This window comes from Pan paniscus, chromosome 13 (genome assembly GCF_029289425.2).
Source record: "Pan paniscus chromosome 13, NHGRI_mPanPan1-v2.0_pri, whole genome shotgun sequence".
NCBI lineage: Eukaryota > Metazoa > Chordata > Mammalia > Primates > Hominidae > Pan > Pan paniscus.
In genome coordinates, this window is record NC_073262.2 from 110,120,670 (window position 1) to 110,147,613 (window position 26,944).

Here is a 26,944-nt window from a genome sequence, read left to right on the forward strand (position 1 = left end):
ACTTAGGGGTGTTTGGTTATAACCCTTTCGCATCTTGTATCACTTAGGCCACAAGAGCATGCAGTATCTGCTTAATCTTGGACTACAGATGACAGACTAGGTTATATAAAAGTCCTGAAAATGATTCAGTTGCAGCTTCCTGGAAAATGTGCAAGAAACTCTGACACATAATGACAAAAGCATAGGCTCAAAACCACAGTTACGAAAACTATTTAGGACTGTGCCATGGAAAGATATTAGTAACACTTACAGAGTATCAGACAGTAACATATTAGACAATAACATCTGCAGACTCGGTCCATGAATTTGCACTGGGTAATTGTACTGGGGGAAGAGAGGGACAAAAAGAATGTAGTTCGTCCTGGAAGAAGCCTAATTAAGGAGATTGTGGACTTTGATTAAGAAATTATACTGGCAAGAGCCAGGACTGTGAGCACAACAAATTCTAGCTAATTCAATTCCATTTCACTCTTTATAACTCTCATTCATAGTTTGAGAATATAGGTACTAAGGGGCCTCTAATCTTAAAAGGATCTCAGAACTGTAAATGTATCTGCTCCAACTCATGGATTACGATAGAATAGACATGTTTCCTGATCTATAAATGTAAAACCCTAATGATATGAAAATCTGCTTGTGCAGGAGAGGCATAGGCATATGTGCCTTCCTCTAAGTTCTGTTAGCAAGAAGATATTCCTGGAAGAAAAACAAACATGTACAATAAATCATTGTCATTTTTGACAGGACTTTTTAAAAAAGTATGTCAAATAGTTAAGAATTTAGTTAATAGGAAGAGATTCCTTGCTAAGAAAAGTTTACACAGAAAAATAACACTAGCAATCATGACATTGAATTTTTTAAGGGTTCGTATTCTCATTTGCTGCCCAGGGATGTACACAGACTAAAAGATTTATTCTCAGTTCTGGAGACCTATGATACAGCATGGTGACTATAGTTAAGAATAATGTATTATGTACTTGAAAATTGCTAAGAGAGTAGATCTTAAATGTTCTCACCACAAAAAAGAATAAGTATATGAGGTGATAGATATGTTAATTAGCTTGATTTAATCATTCCATAATATTTACATATATTAAAACATCACATTGTATGTACTATATAAATACATACAATTTTTTTTAGTAATTTTTTTTGTCTTTTTAGAGACAAAGCCTGGATCTGTCACTCAGGCTGGAGTACAGTGGCATGATCATAGCTCACGGCAGCCTCCAACTCCTGGGCTCAAGTGATCCTTCCACCTCAGCCTCCTGAGTAGTTGGGACTATAGGCACATGCCACCATGCCTAGTTAAAGTAATTTTATTTTTTGTAGCGACAGGGTCTCATTATGTTGCCCAGGCTGGTCTCGAGCTCCTGGGCTCAAGTGATCCTCCTGCTTCGAGCTCCCAAAGTGCTGGGATTACAGGCATGAGCCACCATGCCCTGACACATACACAATTTTTATTTGTCAACTATACTTTAATAAATTTGGGGGGAAATCCTGAAAAGAGACATAATTCTTCACAGCCTTATTGTCAAAGGAAACAAACTTAAAGTTGCAAATAAACAAACGAAAACAACAACAACAAAAAAAGATTCATTCTCCCCTTCCCCATCATATGTACACACCCAGACAAGAAACCTGTTTCTAAATCGTCGCAGAAGTGGGGAGGGTGGAGGGAGAATAAAAGTCTTGCTGGGAGGACCTTTTGAAAATAGACCCAGCCCTTCTTTGGATGTTATTAATGTAAATGTGTTGTGTGTGTGTGTTTGATTGGGGGGGGTTGGGAAGACAACCACTGATTAAGCATCTGAACACACAAGTCAGATACTCTGATAAGGTTAGTTTTAGAAAAACTCCTAACCATGTTATGACAACCTTTTACTATGCAGAGATGGGACGCTCCTTGGGCATGAACCACTGTATCCTGTAACTGAGTTTAGGTAGTAATGATTCCTGTTAGGGCATGAGTCTTCTGTGTTCTGTTTTCCAGTATTACCAAGACAACACTCATGACTGAACCACAACTAACACAGAGAACAGAAGCGCTTTATCAAGATGCACGTGAACTTCAGCTTTAGGATGGGTAGAATTACTGATATCTTTTTTACTTATATATTGAAAGAAGTGTCACTATTCTTAACAAGAACTGTTTACATCCTATGATAAATTTTACTTTATCCCAGTAAAGCATCAGTTTTTAAGCCCCAAAAGACATTTGCTGTGGACATTTTCTTTGCTTTCTTTTAGCATCAGGTAGCATGGGCATAAAGTCTGAAGGGAAAGAAGCAAGAACCCAATGAATCAGTTAAAAAGGCATGAGAATCCCTATCATTTTGCATTATTACTATGAATGCTTTAGATATTTGACTATTAACACTCACTGGTATGAAAGTAGTACAGTCAAAAATGCAGAATTTGGACAGAAGTACAAAAAAGTGATCTTGTTGTTCTCACAAAGTTAAGTGTCTCCACCTTCTCAGGGTTGCTAATGCTGTTTTCCCATGGCCTGTTGGAAAATATCACTATTTTCTTTGGGTTCTTTCCAGGTGCTTTATTGAGAGGGCAAGATGGAGGAAGAGAAGGCTGTTGTGAATCACTTAATTATGGAAAGACAGGGAGTGCTGACTTCAATACGCTTCTGTTTCTTCTACATGAACTCTCATAATCATGGAGGAGGAAGGATGGTCAGAAAATGTAGCATTAGTGATTTGCTGATTGTTCTAGCATAACAATTCTCAAATATTTTTATCCTATAATCTTACCTTTGTACCTTAAACCAGTGTTTCTACACTGTGTAAAGATGGACCAATTTTTTAAAATTTCCAATCCATTGCAGACCAATGCCGTTGTAAAATACAGTTAAAATGAATTACTAGAAAAGCAAAATGTTTAAAGCCAAGAATACAAAATATAAGCCCAAAAAGTTTACAGTATTGATTTTAATAGACATAAAATATTCTGTCAAATTACTATTCAAGTTTATAAATGCTTACTCTCAATGCCTGCACTTATCTTGCTGCAGACAGTAACAAACTATCCCTAACTATAGTTTGACAATTAGTCACACATATATACACAAACACAGAACATATACACAGCACAGATGCACACACACACTGACATATCAGAGAAAGTAAATTTCTATCCACTTAAAAAATAGCTTAAACGTATATTATTACATTGCATAGTTTTTAAAAACACTTCATACAAAAAAAAGCTGATGAGAAAACAGCAGTCTCTTACCCCATCTCTCCCTATCTTCTAGTGCCCACCCAGAGAGGCAGCTATCTAATAACTAAACCTGTCAGAAAAGCAACAGATGTCACCCACCCACCTTCCAACCTGACCTTCCTCTTGGGGCTCTCTTACCTATCCTTCTCAATCCCAAGTTGTTGCTTCTGAGACCGTTGCACACATACTGTCCTGAGCATTCTTTCTGCTCCCTTCTATAAGAAGGTTCCTTTTGAAATAGGTTGTATTATTGTTCAAAATATTTGCTATTCCTGCATTGGGGTGGATTCTACTTCTTCATCCCATTGATATGAGTCTTGGCCATGATTTGTGATGTCAGCCTTATAGACATGCTGTAATAGAAGGATTTCGGATCCTTGCCCTGTTAAACTCAGAAGTGACCAGGTGATTTGGATTAGCCAGTGATACATCAATTCCAGGTGAAAGCTTAAAAGGCAGACTTACCATCGCTGTCTTCTCCCTCCGTCATAAGACTAGCAATGTCCCAGATAGAGCATGCTCCATTATCCTGCATCCCATAAACCTATGATGTAAACCATGGAGAGTTTGGTGTTATTTGTTACTGCATCATAGCCTAAGCTGACAGCTATATCCTTGTTCCTGGCTCCTTTTTTGGATTACTCCCTCATTTGGTATTCTAGTAGCTTCCTGAGAAAGTATTCATAACAGGCGAAGACCTAGTAGTCTGAAAACAACAGAATACTGGATTTGGTATAATTTTCTCTCAAATTAGAAAGCATTGATACGTTATTTTCTAGCTTCAATGATGCTGTTGAGAAGTCCAAGGCCAATCTCACTCCTAATCCTTTGTATGTAACCCTTAATCCCCACCTACAAGGTTGTATGTGTTTTTAAAAAAATAACTGTTATTCCAAAATGTCATGGTCACAGGTCCTTTTCAAGAGATTTAAATACCTCTTTCAATCTTAATGTTCATGTGTTTCTAATCTAGGAAAACATCTATCATTTTTCTCTTTAAGATCATCTTTTAGTCCTTTTTTTAAAAAAAATAATTTAGCCTTTTCAAAGTTATATATGTTCATAGTTTGAAGAGTCAAAAGCCCTCTCACTGAATATTTACCCTTCCCCAAACACAGCCACTGTAAATGCTTTTAGCTGATTCTTTGGAATTGACTACCATATCTCTAAATAAAATGTTTTAGTTGTGGCAATGTGATATTTCTGCTTTAGACATTATTTATTGACTTCATTATGGAAATAAGAGGTCTCCTCCCTCTCTGCATGCCCACCACATACATTCACCTTTCACCGTGTATCATTATTTTAGTTAGATTAATAATTAGTATTTCTATTATTAGAACCTTGTATTTTAGTCAGATTTGAGCCAAATATAAACTATGATTACTTTTCTTCTCCTACCCAACTCTTTGTTTTCCCTGGAGTTAATAAGTGTATTGTTCATTAGTTTTCTAAGAAGATATCACTAATTCAGAACTATCTACCACTTGTTCAAATCTCATCTCAATACATTCAAACACATCAGATTTTCTGTTTGTTTGGTCAGTTGGTTAGATGGTTTGCTGACTTATCTCTTTCATGCTGAACACTTTCTTTAAGCGTATGCTAATCCCTGATTTTCCAGTCATATTTAAGAACGCACTAAGATGGTGAAGGAAAGCTCTGTGTGCATAACAGAACTTGGATATATTTTAGTGAGCAATTTTTTAGCAGTCTATATATCTTTTAAATGTTTAGCTAAAATGTTCTGTAGGCCCCACTTTGTACTTTTTTCCTAGCTTCTGCAAATGGAATGAAAAAGTACAGCCTCCGATTCCTTCTGCAGGCACTTAGGTATCAGCTCCCTCTACTCTGCCAAGTCAGTTACCTTTCTTCCACCCACTTTTCATCTTCCAAACATATGTTGAGTTCTCTCAATTTCTATTACCTCCTTTCCTGCCCTTTTTGTCCTCAGAAGGTTATATTAATTTCTTATTGCTGCTGTAACAAATTACCACAAACTTAATGGCTTAAAACAACACAAATTTGTTATCTTACAGTTATGGAGGGCTGAAGTACAAAATCAGTCTCACTGGGCTAAAATCAAGGTGTCAGCAGGGCTGCATTCCTCCTGAAAACTCTAGGGGAGAATCTGTTTCTTTGACTTTTCTAGCTCCCAGAGGTTGTTTGCATTCCTTGGCTCATGGCCTCATCTTCCTTCTTCAAAGCCAGCAGTGGAGCAAATCCTAACTCTCCTTCCTCCCTCTTTCCCTATAAGGATATTTGTAATCACATTAGGCCCACCCAAAACCTCCAAATTAATCTCCTCATCTCAAACTCCTTCACTTAATCAAATTTGCAAAGTCCCTTTTGCCATGAGAGAAAACATATTCGTAGGTTCCAAGAATCAGGACATGGACATCTTGGGGGAGACAGCATTGTTCTACATAAGGTTTTATACTTTGATTTTTCTTTTCTTTTCTTTTTCTTTTTTTTTTTTTTTTTGAGACAGAGCCTTGCTCTGTCAACAACCAGGCTGGAGTGCAGTGGCACAATCTCAGCTCACTGTAACCTCCGCCTCCTAGGTTCAAGCGATTCTCCTGCCTCAGCCTCACAAGTAGCTGCGATTACAGGCATGTACCACCACATCTGGCTAATTTTTGTATTTTTAGTAGAGATGGGGTTTCAGCATGTTGCCCAGACTGGTCTCGAACTCCTGACCTCAGGTGATCCACCCACCTTGGCCTCCCAAAGTGCTGGGATTACAGGTGTTAGCCACTGCGCTGGCCAGTTTTATACTTTTCTTATTCCTTACTGTGGGGTATCAGGAAAAAGAAGAGTAAAAAGCATTGTTCAGTCATCTTGTTTAATCAGGAACCCAAATAGTATGTGCCCTACGTTCCAATCTTTGAGACTCTTCTCACATCTACTTCTGATATAGATATAATAACAGCACAGAAATAATCAAATCTCACTAAAGTCCTCAATCCACATATGAAACTAGAACAGGGCCAGGCATGGTGGCTCAAGCCTGTAATCCCAGCACTTTGGAAGGCCGAGGCAGGCAGATCACCTGAGGTCAGGAGTTCAAGACCAGCCTGGCCAACATGGCAAAACCCCATCTCTATTAAAAATGCAAAAATTAGCTGGGTGTGGTGGTGCATGCCTGTAGTCCCAGCTACTGTGGAGGCTCAGGCAGGAGAATTATTTGAACCTGGGGGGTAGAGGTTACAGTGAGCAGAGATCACGCTACGGCACTCCAGCCTGGGCAACAGCGAGACTCCATCTCAAAAAAAAAAAAAAAAAAAAGAAAAGAAAAAAGAAAAAAAGAAAAGAAAAGAAGCTAGAACAGGCCTCAGAAATGTTTTCATAAACTCTGTCACTGTTTTGGAAAGCAGGCAGAATAGGAATGGGAAGAAAATAAAAGTAGAAAAAAGAAAAAAAATGAGAGGGGGGAAAGTTTTTTTTAAAGGAAATGCATATGACAAGATTATGAAATGTGCAGGTTACTTAGTAATCTGGTGCTACCTGTGGACTAGTAGAGAAGAATCAATAGGATTCTTGGGAACAGGAAGGCAACATCATATATGAACAAAAAAGCTAAAGTTAGAATTGGAAGTTCTAAATTCAGACCCCAATTCTCAAACTTACAAGTTTGATCTTGAGGAAGTCAGTTAGGTAACTTGGTTCCATAGCTGAGGAACCTGAAACCCAGAGAAGTTATCTGAATTTAAATTAGCACATATATGTAAAAGACCCTAGGAAAACATCCATCACACAGCAGTTGAATGTCAGCTGTATCTGAAGCAGACAGTGGCACTAATTGAAAACTTGGCATTTTGGCACTGGCAGTGATACCATAACACGAAAACCGAACAGCTAGAAGGCAGATTGAAAGAAAATCATCTCTTCCATTTCTAAAAAGGTAGGCTAGCCTAGCCACAAGAAAATTCACCTTAATACCTGGATATAATTGCAGATAGGCTATAGAAATATCACTTAAATTCATTCAGATTTTTTTTTTACCAAGTCTGGTTGGAACATTCAAAAAAATTTTATCAAACTCCTCCAACATGCCAAACACCATGATAGGTATTAAGGGTACAGCAATGAATAAGACAGACACAATCTCTGTCTTCACAGAGATTAGTCCAGCAGGGAAATAGACAATTCACCAAACAATGACAGTTATGATAGGTGCTTTGATGGAAATAAAAACATAGAGTCCAGGGACCTAAACCAGACTAGGGTGTTGGTGTTGGGGAGTTATGTGTGGCTCTCAACAGTTAATGACACACCCTTAAGAGCTCAGCTAAAGAGCAGGAGCTAGTGAAGCAAAGATACAGGGGAAGGGTTTGGCAGAGTGTTTCGAGGAGCCCATTCCTTTGACTAGAAAGAGTGACAAAGTACCTTGGAGGCCAGTCAGCCTAAATCTTGTATTATGCATGAAACAGCAACAGGGTTGATGCCAGAAGAAAGTGCTTGGTTACGAAGGTGCTTTTAGAATGGCAGAATTACTGTGATGGAGTCATAGTTATTTTGCTTTCTTTTCAAGGTAAAGTTCTTCTCCCTTTTTCATTCTGTAAGCAGGCAGTGGAACACAATGGTTAAGAGTTCAGGCTCTAAAGCCTGTCAGAATGTGCCTCGGTTCACATTCTGACTCTGACACTCACTGGCTCTAAGACCACAGACACGTTTCTTCTCTGGTTTCAGTTTACTCATCTGTAAAATGTTCCTAATATTAATATTTCCCTCACTGGGTTGTTGTGAGGATTCAATTAGGTAATATATCAAAAGGTGTTTAGAACAGTGCCAGCACAAAGCAAGCACTCAATACATCTTTTTTTTTTTTTTTCCTGAGACAGAGTCTCACTCTGTCGCCCAGGCTGGAGTGCAAGTGGTACGATCTCGGCTCAGTGCAACCTTCGCCTCCCGGGTGAAGCGATCCTCCTGCCTCAGCCTTCCAAGTAGCTGGGGACTGCAAGCACGTGCCACCGTGCCCAGCTAATTTTTGTATTTTCAGTAGAGACGGGGTTTCACCATGTTGGCCAGGCTGGTCTCGAACTCTTCACCTCATGATCTGGCCGCCTCAGCCTCCCAAAGTGCTGAGATTACAGGCTTGAGCCACCATACCCAGCCAATAAATCTTTGCTTGTTACTGTTACTGGTTTTAGTGCCAGCCACTGGACTTTTTGCAATTTCTAAGATAATAAGAGACCACCTGACATGTTTACATCGTATTGCTTTCAGTTGCAGAGAAGATGGAGCATGCAGCAGCACTAGTATCCTACCATTTGGCCCTTGAAATGCTAATTACAAGCTACCAGAATCTTGCTGATCAGTTCTCCAGTTCCGACTCTGTGACATGGGAAGACTAGAAAGCTTCAAAGAGGTCTTCGTCTCTTTAAGGTTATAAGGAACCCAGACAGAAATGGCAGAGTGTAGCCACATAGAAATTGGGCACCACAAGAAGCTGTTAGCTTGGTGGAGCCACCATGATTCAGGCTGTAATACAGAAGCTCAATATTTATACATGCACCTACAGGTGATCAGTCTAAGAAAGACCTGCTTATGCTAATCCAGGAGATTACATCCAAAATTTCAATTGCATTCATTCAACAAATATTTGAGTCCCAGATGTGTACCAGGCACTCTTCTAGATGTTAAGGAAACAGTAGTGAAAAAAAAAGGGACAAAAGTCCCTGCCCTAGAGGGGGCAGACAATAAACACAATAAATAAGTTAATATATAGCACAGAGAAAGTGATATGTGCAATGGAGAAAAATAAGTAGTAAAGGAAAATAGGGAGAGCAAAAGAGCAAAGAGGTGGTTGTTCGGTGATCAATTTCCACCAGAGTAGTAAGGAAAGGCCTCACAGAAACAGGAGCATTTGAGCAGACGTGAGGAGTCAAGGAAGACATGGATATCTGGGAGAAGCATTCACAGCAGAGGAAATAGCAAGGGGAAAGTCTCTTGGGAGAAAGTGTGTTCAAAGTGTTTGAGAAACAGCAAGGAGGCCGCCAATGTGACTGAACAGAGAATGGAGGGGAATAACAGAAGGAATTAAGACCAGAGAGGTAAGGGGGTGTACAGGGACTAATTGTAAAAATAAGTGCTTTTACTCTGAGTGAGATAGGAAGCTTTTAGAAAGTTTTGAACAGTCTTAATATGGTCTGCTCTATATTTTAAAGGCATCACTCTGGCTGCTGTGTTGAGAATAGAATGAATGTTAAGGGTAGCTAATACAAAATTCTAGTCAATGATGACAGCAGTTTGGACCAAGCTGCTATCAGTGGAGTTGGGGAGAGTGGTCATATATTTTTAAGAGAGAGCAATAGGCTTTGATGACAAACTGAATGTGGGATATAAAAGAGTTGCTGAGTTGGCCTCAGCAATCAAATGATGGAGTTGCCAATAACTGAGATAAAGAAGGTTGTAGGTAGAGAAAGTTTTTGAGGGGAAGGGGTATGCTGAGTTTTGTTTTGGATATGATCAAATGAAGAGGTCTATTAAATATACAAGTAAAGATGCTGAGGTACTTGGAATACAAGTTTGGATGTAAGACTTGGGAGTCGTGAGCATATTTACATTTAAAGACAGAAGACTGAATGAGAGCACTATGGGAAAGGGGGTAGGAACAGAAGAAAAAAATTCCAAGGCAGAGGCCTGGGACACTCCAATATTAAGAGGTCATGAGCAGGAGTTTGAGAACAGTGACCAGTAGTGTAGGACTAAAACCAGGAGACTGAAGTATCCTATAAACTAAGTGGAGAAAGTGTTACAGGGAGGAGGGAGTAATCAACTATGGCAAATGCTGATAGGTCAAGGATAGAGACAGAGAACCGGCTATTGGATTAACTAACAAAATAACAAAGTAATTGGAGAGTAATTTCAGTGGAATGCTGGGGGCAAGAGGTAGTTAAAATAGTTTTAATAGAAAACAGGAGAAAAGGAATTGGGGCAGTGAATATAGAACTCTTTCAAGGATTTTATAGTAAAGGAGAACAAAAAAAATGGGACAGTAGCTGGAAGGGGAAGTAAAAGCCAAAACTTTTTTTGTTTTGTTTTTCTGGTTTTTAAAATCAATTTTAAGATGCAATACATTAATTTGCATGGGGGAAATGTAACTGGTAAACAGACCAGAAATAGTTGTGAAGAGATTAGTGCTTTCTTTTCTATCTGGAAAGTCAAATTAAAATCACAGCTGGGTGTGGTAAGCTCATGCCTGTAATCACAGCACTTTGGGAGGTTGAGGTGGGAGGACTGCTTGAGCCCAGGAGTTTGAGACGAGCCTAAGCAACACAGGGAGACCCGTCTCTACAAAAAATAAATTTAAAAATATTAGCTGGACATGATGGTGTGTGCCTGTCATCCCAGCTACTCAGGAGGCTGAGGTGGGAGGATTGCTTCAGCCAGGAGATAGAGGCTGCAGTGAGCCATGATCGCACCAGTGCACTCCAGCCTGAGCAACAGAGTGAGATCTTGTCTCAAAAATACTAAACAAATAAATAATAAATAATAAAATAAAACCACAGGATTACTTAGTGAGCATTGATAACACCTCCTTTCACATTGATTTCAACTGTGAAGAGTCTCAGCATCCCCATCTTCTCAGCAGGGGAAGAATTTCTGAGTAGATCTGATGCTTGAATCAGCAGGGTAGAGCACACTCCCTTGGCCAGTGTTGGAGAAACTGTTACCATTCATTCACTCTTTCATTCAACAGACACTGCTGAGCACCTACTATTACATGACAGTTACTAGGATACAAGTTCAACAAAACACAACTTTGCCTTTAGAGAGTTCATGGTTCAATAAAGAATATATGTAAGTATACATGAAATGAATAAGTATAGTCATAAGAGTTAAGAGTGGTACATGTATATAAAAGAGACAAAAACAAATTAAGTGGTTATCTATTCAGTAATGGGGACATTTGGGTCATTCACATTTTTTTAGCCATTATAAATAGAGGGATACTGAGGATTTCAATTAATTCCTCACCCAGAAGTATTTATTTATTGCTATCTATTATATTAAGACTATAGGAAATCTTACCAAATAAGAAAGAAACCCATAATATATCTCCCTCCTTGCTTTAAGGCACTAATCCCATTCACAAGGGGTTTACCTCCCAAGTAGAGAAGTTGAAAATGTTAGGACATTTGAGAGGAAAGACAATCTGTTTTGTTCATAATTTCCCCAGTCTCTAGAAGAATGCCTGGCACAAAGGAGGTGCCCCACAGATATTTTTAGAATAAATGAAATAGGTCACCATGGTCTTGGGGTTAGGTAGGAAAGCAAATCACAGGAGGTGATGAACAAGGGCAGGCAGGGTTCATGGAACTTGAGCTCACAGTGAGGATGAAAATTATATTCGACAGCAGAAATGAGCAAAAAATAACAGGAAGAGGAAGTTGTGATTATAGAAAAGCTCTCAAATACTACTTTCTCTTTGAAGCCTTTTATAATCATCTTATGGGACCTTCCCCCTATTCTGGACCTCTTTCAAGATACTTTTCTTATACTCTATCAAGTTACATCCATGTGCGCTTCTCTTTCATCTCCCTGATATTGACCACATTTTGCAATTGGAAAACTGAGTCAAAAATGGGGGATCACCTGTAGTCCCAGCTACTCAGGAGGCTGAGGGCAAGAGAGTCGCTTGAGCCCAGGAGTGTGGGGCTGTCACATGCGATGACCGCTCCTGTGTACAGCCACTGCACTTCAGCCTGAGCAACACAGCGAGAGACTGATCCTGGAAAAAATTTCTTTTAAAATGCAGGTGGCTTCCAAATCCCAGAGACAAAACTTGGACGCTGAAAGTAGAAATGTCAGATAGTGAGATTGAAAATGCTAGAGTATATCCGAAAAGAGAATATCCAAGAGAGAAATGTCAAAGTAGAGAGGTTGAAAATCTAGAGTATACTCAAAATGTTAGTAGTAAAATAACTTGCATTGGAATGAATGGATGATTGAATAAATGAATGAACAAAGTTAGGTGGGAACGGAGGTCATTTGAGCAGAAGTCAAGAATAATACATGTTTTAATAATTGTTTGAGGCCCACTGGTCTGACAGTAAGGGCCCAAATGAATAGGGAAAGCTAGCCTCCAGTTAGAAGACACCTAGGAAGTTAGCAAAATAATCAATGATAATAGAGTCTAAATGAAGGTTAGTGTATATAAAAAGGAAGAATGAATATGAACACATTTTTAAATAAAAACTCACCATATTTGGTGGGTGATAATTATAGGTTATGAGTAAATAATTCCAAAGTTTTTTGATATCATGTATAGAGCCACGGTAAGAAGAGCAGGAAGATGAACTCAATTTTGAAAACGTATTTGACACAACGATAAGCTATCCAAGTAAAAGCTAGTAATAGGCAACATTTTTCCTAACATTGTTCCAAGTATACTTCACATGTATTATGTCACGTAATCATTACAATAACACTATGAGGTGCTATTATCATCTTTATTTTACAGATGGGAAAACTGAGGCACAAGAATGAACAATTTGCCCAAAGTCATTAGCTAATAAGTGGCTGAGCCAGTGCAATGAATTCACCCCCACCCCCGTCTCCTGCAAATTAGTATTTTGAAATCTTCACCCTCAATGTGATGGTATTAGGAGATGAGGCCTTTGGGAGGTAAACCCCTTGTGAATGGGATTAGTGCCTTATAAAAGGAACCCGAGAGCTCTTGCTCTCTTTCTGCATTGTGAGGTAAAGGGAAAAAACAGTCATCTACAACCCTGAAGAGGGCCTTCACCAGAACCTGACCATGTTGGCAGCCTGATTTCAGACATCCAGCCTCCAGAGCTATGAGAAATACATTTCTGTTGTTTATAAGCCACCAGTCTATATGGTATTTTACTACGGCAACCTGAACTCACTGAGAGCCAGGATTTGAACTCAAATGTTGAGAAAACTTTGCCCGAGACCACTCAGAAATTCACTATTTATTCGATAAATACCTAACAAGTACCACTATATTCTAGACATTGTGCTGTTGCTAGGGAGAGGAAAAGCTGGTAGTGAACAAGACAGACGTGGTCCTTACCTGCACAATTACATGGACACTAAACAAATAATGAGAAGTAGGAATTGGAAAAGAAAGTGATAAGTTACAGTTAGGTAGGAGGAATGGGTGACAGAAAAGAATTCCAGGGGAAGGGAAGGGCATGCGTAAATGCCCTGAAGTGAGAGCCTACAGTAGGGAATAAAAAGAGGAGAGTCTGGAAAAAATTAAAATACTATGGCAGGAGTGCAGGCAGCTAGGGGGACAGATGGAGAGGCTGGAGAGAAAGACAAGTACAGATAATGGAGCTTAGACAATGTGTGGTAAGCAAAGGGAGGCCACTGGAGGAATTTAAGCAGGTCAATGATCAGATTTATATTTTAAAAATTACTCTGGCAGCAGTATGGCAAATGTATTGGAATGAGGCAAGAGCAGTTTTGGAGGACCTGAATGGGTTACTGTGGGACTTCAAGCAAGAGGCAACAGTGGTTTAGACTAGAATGGGAATGAAAAAATGGTCATGGGAACAGAGAGAGGTCACAAATCCAATTTTCCAGGGAGCAGACAGATGTAGGTGATTCTGCTGTGTGTTGGAGGTGTGCTAGGTTTCTGGCATGAACTGGGTAATGCTAAGATACCCTTTACTGAACCAGGGACTATGGGAGGAGCGTTTTGAAGGAATTATGATATACAGGTTGAGTTTGAAATGCCCTAAGTCATCCAAATGAAAGTGTACCAAAGGCAGTATGTTGGGAACTATGAATGTAGGATTCCAGAGCAAGATCTAGGCTTGAGTTATGGATTGAAGAGACAGAGGGTATTTGATGCTGCTGGGAGAGCATAAGACCACCTAGGAAAGTGTATGCGGAGACTCAGTAAGAGGGCCAGGGTTCAGCTCAGCATGATTCCAATGTGTAAGAGGTAGATCAAGGAGGAGCTGGTTGTTAAAGAGCAAACTCAGGTAGGGAGGAAACCTGGGACATAAGACCAGAGGGAAGAGGGTATTTGGAAGCAAGTGTGGTCAATCGTGTCAAATACTGGGATGAGGGCTTGTAAAATGAGGACTGAAAATGATCCGCTGCATTTACAGTCATGAAGCTTGTCTGTGGACAATTCAGAGCCACTTCAGGTGAGCGGTGGGGACACTGGAGAGGGCTGGGAGGTGGGACATGAAAGACTGTCCATGGGGTAAGAGACAGCTGCAGTTGTTGGAGAGCAATTTAGGGAGAAGAGAAATCTTTTTAAAGAATTGAAAGACTTAAGCATGTTTAAATACTAGTAAGAAAGAGCCGGTAGAGAAGGAAAGGTTGAGAGTAACAGAAGGAAAGGAGACTCGTTAAGGGCAAAGTCCATAAGAAAACAGTAGGGTACCTGGAGTACCAGGAAGAACAACTCTTTCTTTACAAGAGAAGTGAGTCATGGGCGGAGTCCAGAATCGAACCCTCTCTGCTTCCTAAAGACACGTCTCCTTTAAAGGACAGAAAAAGAATGATTAAGACTTGAGGCCGGGCGCGGTGGCTCATACGTGTAACCCCACCACTTTAGGAGGCCGAGGCGGGTGGATTACCTGAGGTCAGGAGTTCCATACCAGCCTGGCCAACATGGTGAAACCCCGTCTCTACTAACAACACAAAAATTAGCCAGGTGTGGTGGCAGGTGCCTGTAATCCCAGCTACTTGGGAGGCTGAGGCAGGAGAATCGCTCGAAACCGGGAGGCGGAGGTTGCAGTGAGCCGAGATCGTGCCACTGCACTCCAGCCTGGGCGACAAGGGCTAGACTCCGTCTCATTAGGAAAAAAAAAAAAAAAAAAAAAAGACTTGAAACCCCAAGGAGAGGGCTGCAGAGTTCACTATCAAGGAGAATGGGGACCTAGTGGTGCCGTCCTGAGAGACCTCTGAAAGAACAATTCAGTAGTTTCCAGCCACGGAAGTCCCCCTGCTGGGTTTAGGGTGCAGTGGGTGCGAATCCCTGCTGTAGAAAACAGGCTGAGGAAAGAAAGCGACACAGGATGTTGTCTGGAGAAAGGCGGGCAGGTAGGATGGGGCATATTTCCAGGGGTCCGGGCAGGTTGTGTGGCTTGGAGGCCTCCGAGGGCCGTCGACGTCAGCCATGGTCCGGGCAGAGCCCCGCGAGGTGCCACAGTATCGGGGCCAGCGCCCCCCGGAAAAGCAGGCTCCGCTGGCGGCCGCCAGGTTTCTCCGCGGAGTCTCGGAAAGGAAAACCCGCCCCCACGGGGGTCCCACGACGCCCCCGGGCCCCAGGCCCCGGGACGCTGGCAGAGGCGCAGCAGACCTTCTTCCCCAGCCCGCACGGCTCCAGCGGTCCGGCCGCGTCCCAGCCCGGCGCCCCCTCTCCCGGCGGCGTCGGAAAGTTCCCGGGGCTGGCGGCGGTCAAGAGCAGAGCCAGGGCAGCCGCAGCCGCCTTCTAGCCCGCCGCTCACCGCCGCAGGGGCAGGCCTGCGCGGGGGTTTCCACCAAGTCGTCGACCCCCCTCGGGAATTCCCCCACTGGGCCACACACGAACCCCGCTTCCTCCTTCAAATTTCCGCTGCCGGCTTTATCGATGCGAAAGCCGCGGTGGAGTTTAGACCACTCCTCCCGGCGCCGGGCTCAGCCCGCCTTCGCCTTCCCTCTCCCGGCGGAACCCCTTCTCGTCGCCCGAAGAAACCCGAAGGTCTTCGGCAAGTTCCGTCCCCAGCGCGGGGGCGGGGCCGCTCGAGCTGCTCCGGGCCTAGCTCGGCTGTTTCCGTGCGCGGCCGCTGCGCACTCGGCACTGGGCGGCGCTGGCTGGCTCCCTGGCTGCGGCTCCTCAGTCGGCGGCGGCTGCTGCTGCCTGTGGCCCGGGCGGCTGGGAGAAGCGGAGTGTTGGTGAGTGACGCGGCGGAGGTGTAGTTTGACGCGGTGTGTTACGTGGGGGAGAGAATAAAACTCCAGCGAGATCCGGGCCGTGAACGAAAGCAGTGACGGAGGAGCTTGTACCACCGGTAAGAGGAGCAGGAGGAGGAGGCAGGAGCCAGAGAGAGCCGGGGGGACGGAGGGGGGACGGGGAGGCGCCGGACACCCGCGCTTGGGGCCTTCCCCTCGCAGGAGGGGCCGCGGTAAAGATGGAGCCTCCGCCCGAGCCCCACAACATCGCCGCCGCTCGCAGCGAACAAAGAATAATGGCGGCGGACTGGAGCCAGCGGCGGCCGGGGCGGCAGCGACTCTGCCTGCAGCCAGCGGCGGCGCTCATGGCGGGGGGCGGCGGGCGGCGGGCGGGGTGGGAGCCGGCGGCCGGGGGTGTGTGCGGGCGGCCGGCCGCGGCGAGCTGGCGCCCGCGTTCCCGCCGCCGCCGCCGGGCCGGGCGCGGAGCCGGGAACCCGGAGCCGCCCCGGGGGAGGCCGCCCGCTCGGCCCGGCGCTGCCCCCCGCGCCGCTCGCTCGTCCGGCCCCCGCCGCCCGCCTCGCCCCCGGCCCGACCCGGCCGGGCCTCCGGGGCAGCCGCCGCCTAGGTGCCGGTGGGGGGTGGAGGAGGAAGAAGGCGACAGTTGAGGGCAGAGGAGGTGAAGGTGCCTGCTGCCTTCCCGGTGGCTTCGGTGCCTGCCATGCCCGCTTCGCAAGGGGAAGAGCTGCAACGTCTGACCTACTCTTCTCTCCACTCTTTGTGCAATAAAGTTCGAAACCCAAGGTTTCCTCTCGTGCTGTATTTTATTCGTGCCCTTTCCCCCCCGCTCCTACACCGTTGAGGAAATGCTGCTTTCTGCCCTGTGTTGCTTAGTTGAGAGATGAGAGCTTGTGCTTTTGGGGGGAATTTTTGACTCCCTCACCCCTTTGCTTTTTTTTTTTTTTTTAAAGTCAGTCATGGAAATGCATGCTTTTTGGGAGAAAGGGTGCTAAGAAAAACATTTATAATAACTTTTTAAACTGTTGGGATCTTATAAAAGGGAAGCTGGTGTTTGAAAACAGTTTCGGTTTTAACCCTTTTTAATAAGGTAATCATCACTTGAGGTCTATCATTCTGAAACACTTCGTTGGAACGAGTATCAGCCGATGTACTCTTGTTTTACATCATTTCGCGGGGTGCAACCTTGCCAACCGCGTTTGGGTCATCTGGATCTCCCCTCACCCTCCGTCCCACTCCCCCTACCATATTTCCCACGAATTTCTGTGTGAACTTTAATGAGAGATTTAATACTACTTCTAAAAATAGACATTAAAGTATCCATTATTTGTCTCTCATGCAGTAGGTAACCCCCGTCTTGAGATTGACAATTTAAGCCACAAGCTGTATTTTTTCTTCGCCTGTTGGGAAAAGAGGACAGCAGAAAAGTCATTGACACATTAAAAATTAAAAGACAGTTTTTGAAGGACGTGCGGTATGACCTATTTAAGTTTGTAATACCATCTCAAGTTATAATTCTAACCTCAGCTGGCGTCTAACTTCTGAAGGTTTAGTAGAAGATACTTTTGATTGCTGCCTATTGAAATCTTTTACATTTATGGCTCATTTCCTGATTTAAAAGTAAAGCCCCGAACAGTTATTTTACGTGGTGCAAAAGACGAACAAGTTTGTTTTAAAAATACTTGTCTGTCACTGTATGATTGCATTGTGATTGATACGTACAAACCTTCTGGTTAAGAACAAATATTGATTGGCAGCAGAAGCACTGTCTTATTTTTCTGTATTCTAGTCACTTTTCCAAAACGTGCTTTGCTGTATTGCTTCTCTTTAAAAGACCACATTGGCAATTTGTCATTTCCAAGAAAATTAAGAAGCAATAAAGGGAGGTTTTCTATAAAGATTGGGGAAATGATTTTATTTCCAAACACTGAAAAAAATTATAGTATTGATAATGGTAGCTTACCGTTTTTCCTTTATGTTGTTCCGCAAGCCACTATCAGTAGAGTAGAATTTTTTTTCTTGTTAAGAATATAAGTCGGGCGCGGTGGCTGAGGCCTGTAATCCCAGCACTTGGGGGGTCGAGGCGGGCGGATCACTTGAGGTCAGGAGTGCAAGACCAGCCTGGCCAACATGATGAAACCCCATCTCTACTAAAAATACAAAAATTAGCCGGGTGTGGTGGCACGCGCCTGTAATCCCAGCTACTCGGGGAGCTGGGGTTGCAGTGAATTGAGATCGTGCCATGCACTTCAGCCTGGGCGACACAGCAAGACTCCGTCTCAAAGAAAAAAAGAAAGAAAGAAAGAATATATGACTCTTCATTTGTGAGATTTTTAAAAAATTGTTCACTGATGGCCGAGTGCGGTGGCTCACATCTGTAATCCCAGCACTTTGGGAAGCCGAGGCAGGCGGCTCACGAGGTCAAGAGATCGAGACCATCCTGGCTAACATGGTGAAACCCCGTCTCTACTAAAAATACAAAAATTAGCTGGGTGTCGTGGCGCGTGCTTGTAATCCCAGCTACTAGGGTAGCTGAGGCAGGAGAATCTCTTGAGCCCAGGAGGTGGAGATTGCAGTGAGCCGAGATCGCGCCACTGCCCTCCAGCCTGGTGACAGCGAGACCCCATCTCAAAAAAAAAAAAAGTTTACTGATAAGTTCTTTCTTTAGTCTTGCCCGAGAGATATTTTAAATTGTATTTTTTATTTTAATTTTTATTTATTTGTTTTTTTTAGCGGAGTTTGGCCCTTATTGCCCAGGCTGGAGTGCAGTGGGCTGGTCTCGGCTCGCTCACTGCAAGCTCCGCCTCCCGGGTTCAAGCAATTCTCCTGCCCCAGCCCCCCGACTAGCTGGGATTACAGGTGTGAGCCACCGCGCCCGGCCTGTTTTATTATTTATACATTCATAATTTGTGATTCTTAGCAATTCCAGATGAAACTTCAAACTTATATTCATTAATACTTGAACATTCACCTGGAACATGTTACTAAATTGTACTTCTGCACTGTTCCAGCCATGGGTAAAAATTACAGCTGGATCTGCTTGAATCTTTTTTTTTTTTTCATGAACACCTACATTTAGAAAGCTAATAAATTACTTGACAGAGTTGGCTTGAAGAATGTTAAAAGAACACTTCTTTGGGAATTTAAAACTTAAGTGTTACCTGTTTTGAGTGATTTTTTTTTTTTTTTTTCACATAAAGAGCCTGACGAAACTTAGACACCTGATCCATAAAAATGGCACCTTTTTCTACTTTCTGAAATTCATATTCTTGATTAGGTCTCATTATTAGAAATTTTGGTTTCTTCATAGAGAAGTAGCTTTATTTCTCTCTCATTCTAAGACATTTGGTTTTGTTTGTTTGAATACAGTATGGTTATGGGGTTATAGTAAAACCAAGTATGTGTCTTCTTCACCTGTTTTTAAATTCTACTTTTTATAACAGAAAATTATTTTTAACCTAATGCTTACAATATATTACCGAAATTTATAATTTCATTTATTCCATAAATAGCTTATCAGATATGAGTTACATAAACTTGTTTACAGCCAGCTTGTGACATAGTTTTGCAAATATCTTGATATATGGTGTAACTTTGATGGCTTCTTTATTGAATAGAGCTCAAATCTAAATTTAAGAATGTAATAAGATGTCAAGATGGAAAAATGCAGGATTTTTTTTTTCTTACCCATGTGTAAACTCATCTCTACTGCAGTATCACTTGAGACAACAGTTTATGGTAATTCAAATATTTATTTGGCACTCACTGTGACAGAGAATGTAGTTGAAAGAGCATGAGGTTTGGAATCATAGGCCTAGGTCTGAATCCAAGCATTGCCACTACTATCCTGTACCCACCCTAAAGGAATTTTGTGTCCTGAAGGAAGTTTCTTAATCTTTCTCAGCCTCAGTTTCCTTATATGTAAAATTAGAATACTACTACTTATTTCATAAGATTGCGAGATAAACATAAAGTACCTTAGGGCTACAACTAATGATAGCTAGTCCCTTAAGCTTTATTTTAACTTCCTACCTGTGGGCCCTTAGGCAAGTTATCTTAACTTCTTAATACCTCACTTTCCTTTCTGATCAGTGTAGAATAACTACCTCAGAATTGTGGGGGTTAACTATAAAGTAATACATACTAAGTCCCAGGCATTTTGCAAGTGTCAAGTGCTCAAGTGTTGACAAGGCTTTTTTCTTTTGTTTTAATTTTTTTTTGAGACGGAGTCTTGCTCTGTTGCCCAGGATGGTGTGCAGTGATGCAGTCTCAGCTCACGGCAACCTCTGCTTCCTGGATTCAAGTGATTCTCCTGCCTCAGCCTCCCTAGTAGCTGGAACTACAGGCATGCACCACCACGCCCGGCTAATTTTTGTGTTTTTAGTAGAGACAGGGTTTCACCGTGTTGGTCAGGCTGGTCTTGAATGCCTGGGATTATAGGCGTGAGCCACCATGCCCAGCTGGCCTGTTACTTTTTAAATTATTTATTATTACTATATGTAATACAGTGGGTCAGAAGCTACAACAAATCCAAAGATGAATTACACTGTCTTATCTCTATCCTCAGGAACTGTTGGGGACACAGTGACTGAGGCAAAATATGTGTCAAAAGAAAGCAGTCAAAGGAAAAAGGGATCACCTTTGGTGAAGTGAGGAGTATATTTTTTATATTTCTAATTTGGTTTTTTGAATAAGTAATTCATTCACATGATCTATAATTCAAAACATAATAAAAGCAAAATGCCGTACATTCTCTTGCCCTATTACCTAAGTGTTAGCAATTTTTTATTTGTCCTTTAAGAGGTGTTTTATGCAAACACGAGCAAATATGTATGTACAGTCTCTCCCTTTTTGTACAAATGGTAGCATACTAGGTATACGCTCTCCTATATCATGCTTTACCCCCACCACTTAATATGGCTTAGCAATTTTGTATCAGCACATAAAGAGCTTCTTCATTTTTTAACATACAATTGGAAGCATTTTATTATGTAAGTAGACTGTATTAACCAGTTAGTGAGCTGCTTTTATTCTTAGGTCTTATATGACCTTTTAAACTAAGGGAAACTGCCATCTTGCCTTTATTTCTTTAAATGAAAAACTTTCTATTTGAATGAAAAATAAATAGTTTGTGACAGGAAATTGTTATTTAAAGTCCCTCATTTCCTGTTTAACTCCAGTTTTTAAAAGTTTTCGTAAAATGATCAAAATGTACATGAGGAGGCAAGCAAGCCAGGTTAAGAGTTAACTCACAAGGTGAATTTAACTCTTTTGTTGAGGTTCTTACAGTTCTGAACAGACTACTTCTTTCAATTATTATTTTGGCCCAAAAGGTTTTTATAGCTTTCTTTCTTAATGAGAAAGAACATTTCATATAGTCCGGTGTTTTTTGGGTTTTTTTTAACAGACAGCTCATGGGATATTATTACCCAGTAAGGCTGATTACTATACTAGATTTCTCCCTGCATTCATTTATTTTTTACATACTTGTTAACTTACCTTGACGATTTTCTAGTATTTCTTAATGTAATTATGTGAGTTTTATATTTTGTACCTAAATTTAAAAATAGTGAGATTCACCTATATGATTGCTGAGATGATAAACTTTACTGCATAGATGATTTTTTTCCCCCTGTGGAAACCTTTGGTCAACCAGTTGGACCAAGTAATACGTATTTCAGCCAAAGCACAAAATGCGTTTCACTACCTTTTTTTTTCCTCTAGCTTTTCGAAACAGCATTGAGCTACAATACTTATTTATTTATTTATTTATTTATTTATTTTTATTTTTTTGAGGCAAGGTTTGGCTCTATCACCCAGGCTGGAGTGCAGTGGCACACACTTGGCTCACTGCAACCTCTGTTTCCTGGCTCAAGCCATCCTCCCATTTCAGCTTCCTGAGTGAGTGGGACAACAGGCGCGCACCACCAGGCCCGGCTAATTTTTTGTAGAGACAGGGTTTCGCCATGTTGCCCAGGCTGGTCTCGAACTCATGAGCTCAAGCCATCCACCTGCCTCAGCCTCCCAAAGAGTTGGGATTACAAGCGTGAGCCACCATGCCTGAATGCTGTAGTACATTTTAAATATACATGCTGTTTGTATTTATCTTTAAAATGTACACACTATGACTTTTTTAAGTTGATTAAACTCAGAAAGTGATTAATAATATAGCAGCAAGGGCACAAATCTCTTTCCAGAAAACATCATTAAGTAAAGCTGTCATGGGCCAGTCGCGGTGGCTGACGCCTGTGTGATCCCAGCACTTTGGGAGGCTGAGGTAGGTGGATTACCTGAGGTCAGGAGTTCGAGACCAGCCTGGCCAACATGGTGAAACCCCGTCTCTACTAAAAATACAAAAATTAGCTGGGCATGGTGGCAGGCGCCTGCATTCCCAGCTACTCAGGAGGCTGAGGCAGGATAATCACTTGGACCTGGAAGGCAGAGGTTGCAGTGAGCTGAGATCGCACCATTGCACGCCAGACTGGGCGACAAGAGCGAAACTCTGTCTTAAGAAAAAAACAAAAGCTGTCATGGTATATTTCGTTTTTTGTATTCCCAAGTTGGTGTTTATGCGTTGATCATATATACAAAGTTTTTAATGTAAGAATATTGTTTTGAGGTTTTACTAATATTTGATTTAAAATATTACTATGTGCTATTTGGCCAGGCGTGGTGGCTCACGTCTGTAATCCCGGCACTTTGGGAGGTCGAGGCGGGCGGATCACTTGAGGCCAGGAGTTTGAGACCAGCCTGGCCAAGATGGTGAAACCCCATCTCTACTAAAAATAGAAGAATTATCTGGGTATAGTTGTATACGCCTGTAGTCCCAGCTGCGTGGGAGGCTGAGGCAGGAGAATTGCTTGAGCCCTGGAAGTGGAGGTTGCAGTGAGCCAGTATCACGCCACTGAACTCCACTCTGGGTGACAGAGCAAGATGCCATCTCATAAATAAAATATTACTGTGTGCTATTTGTACCTGCTAAATGATTAAAATGTTTACAAAGTGCTTTGTTGTTGTTGTTGTTGAGACGGAGTCTTTCTCTGTTGCCAGGCTGGAGTGCAGTGGTGCGATCTCAGCTCACTGCAACCTCCGCCTCCTGGGTTAAAGCGATTCTCCTGCCTCAGCCTCCCAAGTAGCTGGGATTACAGGCGCCTGCCACCATGCCCAGCTAAAGAGACAGGGTTTCACCATGTTGGCCAGGATGGTCTCGATCTCCTTGACCTCGTGATCCACCCACCTCTGCCTCCCGAAGTGGTGGGATTACAGGCGTGAGCCACTGCGCCTGGCCTACAAAGTGCTTGTCTTTACATATTTGGGGATGGGGGTGGGGTAGATCATTGAAATCTGTAAAGGCAGAACGTTTTTTATCTGGAACATATCTGTAGACTAACAAAGTTAAATGATTTCCCACAGTGTCATGGAATCATCAGTGGATTGCCTCTTGGGGTGGAGGCAAAGATCATTAAAGCAGCAAACTGATAATGTGAACGTGGTTGTTTTTTCTCTGCCAATTAAATATATGCTAGTTTAGTCATTATAGAAGAGCCAGATGCTGGTCAGCTTGTTGAAGTTATAAGTAGAATGTGTGGTTTTATCACATCTGTAAATGTAGGTTTTTGAGACAAAACTTAAATAAGAATAGACATTAGTTTTTCTTCACATTCAGAATGTCTGACTCCCCTTAATATATACACACTCTTGTCTTATCTACTGGGTTTTTGTTGTTGTTTTTTGTTTTGCCTTTTCTCTCTCTCTTTTTAAGCTCTGCCAGACAAGGCCCTATGAAGATAGGTTTTACAGGTTGAGAATCTTTTATCTGAAATTCTTGGGACCAGAAGTATTTCCAGTTTTGGGTTTTTTCAGATTTTAGAATATTTGCATATACATACATAATGAGCTATCTTGGGGATGGGACCCAAGTCTAAACATGAAATTTGTTTCGTATACACATTATACACATAGCCTGAAGGTAATTTTATACAAAATTTTTAATAATTTTGTGCATGAAACAGTTTTGACTGTGAACTGTTACATGAGGTCAGGTGTGGGAATTTTTTATGGCATCATGTCAGTGCTCAAAAAGTTTGAGATTTTGGATGTTTTATTTGGGATGCTCACCCTGTATTATATTTTGCCCAGATGTTTCCTCATTTGTCTTCTAGGCTACCAGAAAGAGGTTAGCTTAGAAAAACGTATTCTGGCGTTTATTCCAACAGGTGAGAAGGCAGTTTCTCCAGTGATGAATAATTACCTATAATTTAATACGTGCATTATACATCTCCAGTGATGAAAAATCACTATGTATTAAAAAATTCTTGAAGCTAGGTACATAATCTCAACTTCTAAAAAAGAAAATAAACAGTAGTACTCCTTGATGAACTTACAGATGCTAAGTTGCCTTTTCTTAGGGTTGAAATAAGGTGATAAAGGAGTTTACCGTGAGACTAGCTGTGTGAACAAAGATGAAAAACACCCTTTCAGTTTTCTTCCTCTTGGATGATTCTAGGATCTCTAAAAAATAATCTTAAAAGGGACGAGGTTTTGAGAGGATGAGGTCTAAGGAATTGATGGTGAGTTTTTTCTGAAAGAAGAGAAGTGACATTTGATTAGATAAGAAAGGGTTAAAAAGGAAGTTATTAATAAAATAGTTTAGGAGTAGAGTGGATCTGAAAGTTGACTTATACCAATGATGATAGAATGTGTCTTTTCCCAAAGATTAGTGCATCTTCTCTGAAATGAAGACGTTTCTTTCATCAATTTTAAGTGAATTTCTAAGGATCTGGTTATCTACTTGTGAGTTTTTGGTTGTAATTGTATGACAGTACAGATGTAACTAAAAATGTTTGTAATTTACCCAAGGTTAAATAACCATTATTTTTGAGGGCTGTTATCCCTGTTGGTATAAGTAAGTAGTTGGCAGTAGGGGACACAGAAATACCTTGTTTTTCACCACTGAAGTGAAAATTACAGATTATTCTGAATTATTTGTACTCTTTTTTTTTTTTTTGAGAGGAATCTCGCTCTGTCTCCCAGCCTGGAATGCAGTGGTGTGATCTCGGCTCACTGCAACCTCCGCCTCCTGGGTTCCAGCGATTCTGCTGCCCCAGCCTCCCAAGTAGCTGGGATTACAAGCATGTGCCACCATACCTGGCTAATTTTTTTTTTTTTTTTTTTTTTGTATTTTTAGTAGAGACAGGATTTCACCATGTTGGCCAAGCTGGTCTCGAACTCCTGACCTTGTGTGATCTGCCTGCCTCAGCCTCCGATTACAGGCATGAACCACCGCCCCCAGCCCTATTTGTACTCTTAAAGGGGAGTCATTTTCTTATAATAAGTATCAGTAGTAGCTCTATTGTTGGCTGTGATCAATGGTGACACCTTGACTTTATGTATTGCCATTTATCAATCATTTATTCAGTGAAGATTTATTGACCATTGACTTTATTATGGTTGGTGAAATAATCGCAAGAAAATTTATTCAGTTAGGTATTTATAAAAATACCTAGGTATTAAATGAAGATTGTTCTAGTTGATATAAGCAATAAAGCCTGACTATACGGCTCCTGCCCTCAAGAATCTTATGGTATAGTAGGGATGATGAAATAGTGTAATAATGATTTATATGTGCCAGAGTACATGACAGAGTTTTTACTGTCTTGAAGAGCTACAGAGTTCAGAAGAGAAGGGGCTTAGTGAGGAAAAGTTTTGTGGGAGAAGTAGAATTCAAGGTGAATACTAAAGAACTTAAGTAAGTACAGATAAAATGGAGTGTATTCTAGGCAGTGGAATGGACAAAAAAATGAAGACATGGACATATAATGAACTTGACATACTCAAATTGGTGAAGAAAGTATTAGATTATAGATCTACATTTTGAGGAATGCTGAGTATGAGGCAGGGAGCTTTGAGTTTCACGTAAGAGAAGGTAAGATATAAACAGGAATACAATGATAAATTGGGCTGAAATGTAGATTTCCTGACTCCCAATTCTTCTCCTTAGTGTAGATAGAGATATACGGTCATGCACTGTATAAGAACGTTTTGGTGAATGACAGATTGCATATACAACAGTGGTCCTGTGCTAGTGTAAGCAAACCTATTAAGAACTTCAGATAGGTCCTTCAGGAGGTATTCCAGAAGAAGGCATTGTTACCATAGGAGATGACAGCTCCATGCATGTGATTGCCCCTTGAAGACATTCCAGTGGGACACGTTGTGGAGGTGGAAGCCTGTGATGTTGACAATCTTGACCCTGTGTAGGCCTAGGCTAACGTGTGAATGTCTTTTTAACAAAAAATTTTAAAAAGTGGCCAGGAATGGTGGCTCACGCCTGTAATCCTAGCACTTGGGAAGGCTGAGTCAGGCGGGTTGCTTGAGCCCAGGAGTTTCAAGCAGCCTGGGCAAAATGGCGAAATCCTGTCTCTACAGAGAATACAAAAATTAATTAACTGGGCTTGGTGGTGCATGCCTGTAATCCCTGCTAATCACGAGGCCAAGGCAGGAGAACCCAAGAGGCAGAGATTGCAGTGAGCTGATACTGTGCCACTGCACTCCAGCCTGGGTGACATAGTGAGACCCTGTGTCAAAAAAATAAAGTTTAACAAAAAAGTTTAAAAAGTAAAAAAAAAAAAAAAAAAAAGGAAAAAACCTTAGATTCTTTTATTGCTTTACTTTATTAATAAATTTGCTTTCACTTAAAAACCCTTTAGAGAAAAAATATTTTTATACAGCTGTACAATTTATTTGTGTTTTAAGCTATGTGTTATTACAAAAGAGTTGACAAGTTAAAAAAACTAAAAAGCATATGAAGTTACAGTAAGCTACAGTT

At 41.6% G+C, this 26,944-nt stretch overlaps 2 protein-coding genes across 6 annotated transcripts in view; one reads left to right on the forward strand and one right to left on the reverse strand.

Moving 5' to 3' along the window:
* Positions 1-16,071, reverse strand: part of KLF7 (KLF transcription factor 7) — a 455,464-nt gene extending 439,393 nt beyond the window's left edge. Inside the window, exons 1-3 of the mRNA XM_063595260.1 lie at positions 15,761-16,071; positions 14,609-14,705; positions 3,700-3,778 (exon numbers count right to left, since the gene is read on the reverse strand). The gene's annotated coding sequence lies outside the window, so the exon portion shown is untranslated. The remainder of the gene's footprint in view (positions 1-3,699; positions 3,779-14,608; positions 14,706-15,760) is intronic.
* Positions 16,072-16,077: 6 nt separating this feature from the next.
* The window catches only part of CREB1 (cAMP responsive element binding protein 1), a 73,413-nt gene continuing 62,546 nt past the window's right edge, over positions 16,078-26,944 (forward strand). For 4 of the 5 annotated variants that reach the window (XR_008624573.1, XM_003820808.4, XM_003820807.4 and 1 more), the window contains exon 1: positions 16,194-16,220. The gene's annotated coding sequence lies outside the window, so the exon portion shown is untranslated. Of the gene's footprint in view, positions 16,105-16,193; positions 16,221-26,944 lie in introns of those variants that run through there. The other variant, XM_034954946.2, reaches the window with a different exon arrangement.